This window comes from Piliocolobus tephrosceles, chromosome 14, assembly GCF_002776525.5.
Source record: "Piliocolobus tephrosceles isolate RC106 chromosome 14, ASM277652v3, whole genome shotgun sequence".
NCBI classification, from domain to species: domain Eukaryota; kingdom Metazoa; phylum Chordata; class Mammalia; order Primates; family Cercopithecidae; genus Piliocolobus; species Piliocolobus tephrosceles.
The window spans coordinates 76400635-76408080 of NC_045447.1; the positions used below are offsets into that span (position 1 = coordinate 76400635).

Below are 7446 nucleotides of genomic sequence, written 5' to 3' on the forward strand. Positions count from 1 at the left end.
TTAAGAAGTGAAAGATCTCTACAATGAAAACTAAAACACTGAAGAAAGAAATCAAAGAGAACACAGAAAAACAGAAAGATATCCATTGTTTATGGATTGGAAGACTCAATTATTGTTAAAACGTCCATGCCACCCAAAGCAATCTGCAGATTCAATGCAATCCCTATCAAAGTAACAATGACATTCTTCATAGAAATAGAAAAATAATCCTAAAATTTGTATAAAATCACAAAGACCCAGAATAGCCAAAAGAATAGCCCACAAAAGGACCTAGAAGCTGGGCAAGGTGGCTCACGCCTGTAATCCCAGCATTTTGGGAAGCTGAGGTAGGCAGATCACTTGAGGTCAGGAGTTCAAGACTGGCCTGGCCAACATAGTGAAACCCCATCTCTACTAAAAATACAAAAGTTAGCTGGGCATGGGGGCACACACCTGTAAGCCCAGTTACTTGGGAGGCAGAGGCACAAGAATAGCTTGAACCTGGGAGGTGGAGGTTGCAGTGAGCTGAGAATGTGCCACTGCACTCTGCCTGGGCAACAGAGAGACACAGTCTCAAAAAAAAAAAAAAAAAAAAAGACCTAGAATTGCCATCCTAAGCAAAAAGAACAAAACTGGAAGGATCACATTATGTGACTTCAAATTATACTACAAATTTACAGTAACCAAAACATCATGGTACTGGCATTAAAAAAGAAAAGAAAAAGAAAAAGAAACATAGACCAATGAAATACAATAGAGAACTCAGAAACAAATCCATATATTACAGTAAGCTCATTTTCAACAGAGGTGCCAAGAACATACATTGGGAAAAGGACAGTCTCTTAAAAAAATGGTGCTGGAAAAACTGGATACCTGTATGCAGAAAATGAAACAAGACCCCTATCTCTTGCCATATAGAAAAATCAAGTAAAAATGGAGTAAAGACTTAAATCTAAGACCTCAAATTATGAAACTGCTAAAAGAAAACATTGGAGAAACTCTCTAGGACATTGGAGTGGGCAAAGATTTCTTGATTAATACCCTACAAAGCACAGGCATCCAAAGCCAAAATGAACAAATAGGATCACATCAAGTTAAGAAGCTTCTGCACAGCAAAGGAAACAATCAACAAAGTGAAGAGACAACCCACAGAATGGGAGAAAATAGCGGCAAACTACCCATCCGACAAGGGATTAATAACCAGAATATGTAAGGAGCTCTCAGTGGTAATGTAATAACCCAGGTTTCTTGCATCATGTGACCTTCCATCCTTAACACATGGCTCCCAGGGTTGCCCTGCAATTGGTTTCCAATCCAAGCAGTCGTCTTCAGAGGTGTAGGTGCCTCTGTGAAGTGGGGAGTAAGTCTTTCTGAATCTGGCACCTTCTATTCCTTTCAAAATTATCTCACTTTTCTAATTTCTTTCTGGCAGACTCAGCCCAAGTCTCCATGTCCATCACCTGGGACACTGTCTGAGGAACTCTGTGAAGAGAGTCTTTTCCACAGAGAAATGAGAGCACCCTCAGTGAGTGACAGTCTAGGGGTTTTGGAGGGATGTAGGGTTCAAGCCACAGGCTCCTCAGTGTACAGGATTGAGATTCAGCAGAGACCTCATGGTGAGGGGAGGAGGTACCCAAATGCCTGATGAAGTTTCCTTTGTTTAGAATTCATTTATTTGTTTGAAGTGGGAGAGGTGGAAGCCTTATTTTAAGTGTTAAGACTTGATAGTATCAGAAGAGTGGGGAAATATTTTAGTATTTTGTTAAATGTTGTTTTTTTCGATGTGTGTAATATGTCTCTATCCTGTGTTTTCTTTTTCCCCTTTGGTGAAATTTTGTCTTTAGTAGAAAATGATGCAGTTATGTTATACTAGTGTTTCTGATGACACAAGATGATTTTTAGGTGGTTTACTGACTCACCATTAAATAATGAATCATATAGTAAGAAAGTAACTTCTTTAAAACTCTTGTAAGCCTTCTGAGTATGTCAAAAACAGCCTTTATCTTCTCTGATCCTTGTTAATCTCTGTTTGACAAAGAGAGCAGGTCTCAGGCTCATAGCCTTCTGTGACTGTTAGTATTTTCTTAGGTTAAAAAAAATTACTTTCTGTCCGTTCTCAGATCTCAACCTCCATGCTGGGAGATCCACTGCTCTCTTCAAATCTGTCAGACAGGGGCATTTACCTCTCCCGAGGTTTCTGCTGCTTTTTGTTTAGCCATGCCCTGTCCCCAGAGGAGGAGTCTACAGAGGCAGGCCGGCCTCCTTGAGCTGTGGTGGGCTCCACCCAATTCAAGCTTCCCAGTGGCTTTGCTTACCTGCTTAAGCCTCAGCAATGGCGGGCGCCCCTCCCCCAGCCTCGCTGCCTCCTTACAGTTAGATCTCAGACTGCTGTGCTAGCAATGAGGGAGGCTCCGTGGGCGTGGGACCCTCTGGGCCAGGTGTGGGATATAATCTCCTGGTGTGCCGTTTGCTAAGACCCTTGGTAAAGCACAGTATTACGGTGGGAGTTACCCGATTTTCCACGTGTTGTGTGTCTCAATTTCGTTTGGCTAGGAAAAGGAATTCCCTTCCCCCTTGCGCTTTCCAGGTAAGGCGATGCCTCGCCCTGCTTCAGCTCTCACTGGTCGGGCTGTACCCGCAGACCAGTGCCAACTGTCTGACATGACCCAGTGAGATGAACCTGGTACCTCAGTCGAAAATGCAGAAATCACCCATCTTCTGTGTCGCTGACACTGGGATCTGGAGGCTGGAGCTGTTCCTATTTGGCCATCTCAGACACGCACACCAAAACCCTATCAGTACATCACCATCATCAAACCAAAGGCAGATAAAACCACAAAGATGGGGAAAAAGCAGTGCAGAAAAGCTGGAAATTCAAAACATCAGAGCACATCTCCCCCTCCAAGGGAATGCAGCTCATCACCAGCAACGGAAAAAAGCTGGACAGAGAATGACGTTGAGGAGTTGAGAGAAGAAGGCTTCGGTCGATCAAACTTCTCAGAGCTGAAAGAGGAACTACGTAACCAGCGCAAAGAAACTAAAAACCTTGAAGAAAGAATGGATGAATGGATAACTAGAATAATCAACGCAGAGAAAACCTTAAAAGAACTGATGGAAATGAATACCATAACTAACACGAGAACTACGTGATAAATGCACAAGCTTCAGTAACTGACTCAATCAACTGGAAGAAAGAGTATCAGCGATTGAAGATCAAATGAATGAAATGAAACAAGAAGAGAAGTGTAGAGAAAAAAGAGTAAAAAGAAATGAACACAGCCTCCAAAAAATATGGGATTATGTGAAAAGACCAAATCTATGTCTCATTGGCGTGCCTGAAAGTGACGGGGAAAATGGAACCAAGTTGGAAAACACTCTTCAGGGTATCATCCAGGAGAACTTCCCCAACCTAGTAAGGCAGGCCAACATTCAAATTCAGGAAATACAGAGAATGCCACAAAGATACTCCTCGAAAAGAGCAACTCCAAGACACATAATTATCAGATTCACCAAACTTGAAATGAAGGAAAAAGTGTTAAGGGCAGCCAGAGAGAAAGGTCGGGTTATACACAAAGGGAAGCCCATCAGACTAACAGCAGATCTCTCGGCAGAAACTCTACAAGCCAGAAGAGAGTGGGGGCCAATATTCAACATTCTCAAATAATTTTCAACCCAGAATTTCATATCTAGCCAAACTAAGCTTCATAAGTGAAGGAGTAATAAAATCCTTTACAGACAAGCAAATGTTTAGAGATTTTGTCACCACCAGGCCTGCCCTACAAGAGATCCTGAAGGAAGCACTAAACATGGAAAGGAAAAACAGGTACCAGCCATTGCAAAAACATGTCAAAATGTAAAGTCCATCGATGCTAGGAAGAAACTGCATCAACTAACAAGCAAAATAACCAGCTAATATAATGACAGGATCAACTTCACACGTAATAATATTAACCTTAAATGTAAATGGACTAAATGGTCCAATTAAAAGACACAGACTGGCAAACTGGATAAAGAGTCAAGACCCATCAGTTTGCTGTATTCAGGAGACCCATCTCACATGCAGAGACACACATAGGCTCAAAATAAAGAGATGGAGGAAGATCTACCAAGCAAATGGAAAACAAAAAAAAAGCAGGGGTTGCAATCCTAATCTCTGATAAAACAGACTTTAAACCATTAAAGATCAAAAGAGGCAAAGAAGGCCATTACATAATGGTAAAGGGAAATTTCATCAGGAAGAGTTAACTATCCGAAATATATATGCACCCAATACAGGAGCATCCAGATGCATAAAGCAAGTCCTTAGAGACTTACAAAGACACTTAGACTCCCATACAATAAGAATGGGAGACTTTAACACCCCACTGTCAACATTAGACAGATCAACAAGACAGAAAGTTAACAAGGATATCCAAGAATTGAACTCAACTCTGCACCAAGCAGACCTAATAGACATCTACAGAACTCTCCACCCCAAATCAACAGAATATACATTCTTGTTAGCACCACATCACACTTATTCCAAAATTGACCACATAGTTGGAAGTAAAGCACTACTCAGCAAATGTAAAAGAACAGAAATTATAACAAACTGTCTCTCAGACCACAGTGCAATCAAACTAGAACTCAGGACTAAGAAACTCAATCAAAACCGCTCAACTACATGGAAACTGAACAACCTGCTCCTGAATGACCACTGGGTACATAATGAAATGAAGGCAGAAATAAAGATGTTCTTTGATACCAATGAGAACAAAGATACAACATACCAGAATCTCTGGGACACATTTAAAGCAGTGTGGAGAGGGAAATTTATAGCACTAAATGCCCACAAGAGAAAGCAGGAAAGATCTAAAATTGACACCCTAACATCACAATTAAAAGAACTAGAGAAGCAAGAGCAAACACATTCAAAAGCTAGCAGAAGGCAAGAAATAACTAAGATCAGAGCAGAACTGAAGGAGATAGAGACACAAAAAAACCCTCCAAAAAATCAATGAATCCAGGAGCTGGTTTTTTGAAAAGATCAACAAAATTGATAAGACTGCCAGCAAGACTAATAAAGAAGAAAAGAGAGAAGAATCAAATAGACGCAATACAAAATGATAAAGGGGATATCACCACTGACCCCACAGAAATACAAACTACCATCAGAGAATACTATAAACACCTCTATGCAAATAAACTAGAAAACCTAGAAGAAATGGATAATTTCCTGGACACTTACAATCTCCCAAGACTAAACCAGGAAGAAGTTGAATCCCTGAATAGACCAATAGCAGGCTCTGAAATTGAGGCAATAATTAATAGCCTACCAACCAAAAAAAGTCCAGGACCAGACTGATTCACAGCCGAATTCCACCAGAGGTACAAAGAGGAGTTGGTACCATTCCTTCTGAAACTATTTCAATCAATAGAAAAAGAGGGAATCCTCCCTAACTCATTTTACAAGGCCAACAACATCCTGATACCAAAGCCTGACAGAGATACAACAACAAAAAGAGAATTTTAGACCAATCTCTCTGATGAACATCGATGCAAAAGTCCTCAATAAAATACTGGCAAACTGAATCAAGCAGCACATCAAAAAGCTTATCCACCATGATCAAGTGGGCTTCATCCCTGGGATGCAAGGCTGGTTCAACATATGCAAATCAATAAACGTAATCCAGCATATAAACAGAACCAAAGACAAAAGCACATGATTATCTCAATAGATACAGAAAAGGCCTTTAACAAAATTCAACAGCCCTTCATGCTAAACACTCTCAATAAATTCGATATTGATGGAATATATCTCAAAATAATAAGAGCTATTTATGACAAACCCACAGCCAATATCATACTGAATGGGCAAAACTGGAAGCATTCCCTTTGAAAACTGGCACAAGACAGGGATGCCCTCTCTCACCACTCCTATTCAACATAGTATTGGAAGTTCTGGCTAGGGCAATCAGGCAAGAGAGAGAAATAAAGGATATTCAGTTAGGAAAAGAAGAAGTCAAATTGTCCCTGTTTGCAGATGACATGATTATATATTTAGAAAACCCCATTGTCTCAGCCCAAAATCTCCTTAAGCTGATAAGCAACTTCAGCAAAGTCTCAGGATATAAAATCAATGTGCAAAAATCACAAGCATTCCTATGCACCAGTAACAGACAAGCAGAGAGCCAAATCATGAATGAACTCCCATTCACAATAGTGTCAAAGAGAATAAAATACCTAGGAATCCAACTTACAAGGGATGTGAAGGACCTCTTCAAGGAGAACTACAAACCACTGCTCAGTGAAATAAAAGAGGACACAAACAAATGGAAGAATATACCATGCTCATGGATAGGAAGAATCAATATTGTGAAAATGGCCATATTGCCCAAGGTAATTTATAGATTCAATGCCATCCCCATTAAGCTACCAATGACTTTCTTCACAGAATTGGAAAAAAACTGCTTTAAAGTTCATATGGAACCAAAAAAGACCCCGCATTGCCAAGACAAACCTAAGCCAAAAGAACAAAGCTGGAAGCATCAGGCTACCTGACTTCAAACTATACTACAAGGCTACGTTAACCAAAACAGCATAGTACTGGTACCAAAACAGAGATATAGACCAATGGAACGGAACAGAGTCCTCAGAAATAATACCACACATCTACAGCCATCTGATCTTTGACAAACCTGTCAAAAACAAGAAATGGGGAAAGGATTCCCTATTTAATAAATGGTGCTGGGAAAATTGGCTAGCCATAAGTAGAAAGCTGAAACTGGATCCTTTCCTTACTCCTTATACAAAAATTAATTCAAGATGGATTGGAGACTTAAATGTTAGACCTAAAACCATAAAAACCCTAGAAGAAAACCTAGGCAATACAATTCAGGACATGGGCATGGGCAAGGACTTCATGTCTAAAACACCAAAAGCAATGGCAACAAAAGCTGAAATTGACAAATGGGATCTAATTAAACTAAAGAACTTCTGTGCAGCAAAAGAAACTACCACCAGAGTGAACAGGCAACGTACAGAATGGGAGAATATTTTTGCAATCTACTCATCTGACAAAGGGCTAATATCCAGAACCTATAAAGAACTCAATCAAATTTACAAGAAAAAAACAACCCCATCAAAAAGTGGGCGAAGGATATGAATAGACACTTCTCAAAAGAAGACATTCATACAGCCAACAGACACATGAAAAAATGCTCATCATCACTCGCCATCAGAGAAATGCAAATCAAAACCACAATGAGATACCATCTCACACCAGTTAGAATGGCAATCATAAAAAAATCAGGAAACAACAGGTGCTGGAAAGGATGTGGAGAAATAGGAACACTTTTACACTGTTGGTGGGAATGTAAACTAGCTCAACCATTGTGGAAAACAATGTGGCAATTCCTCAAGGATCTAGAACTAGAAATACCATTTAACCCAGCCATCCCATTACTGGGGATATACCCAAAGGATTAT

General features: G+C 40.1%; 1 long non-coding RNA gene across 1 annotated transcript in view; it reads left to right on the top strand.

Moving 5' to 3' along the window:
* The first annotated feature begins 643 nt into the window (after positions 1-643).
* LOC111543293 overlaps positions 644-7446 on the top strand; it is a 31351-nt gene continuing 24548 nt past the window's right edge. Inside the window, exons 1-2 of the long non-coding RNA XR_002731808.1 lie at positions 644-1188; positions 1412-1504. This is a non-coding gene — a long non-coding RNA (uncharacterized LOC111543293). The remainder of the gene's footprint in view (positions 1189-1411; positions 1505-7446) is intronic.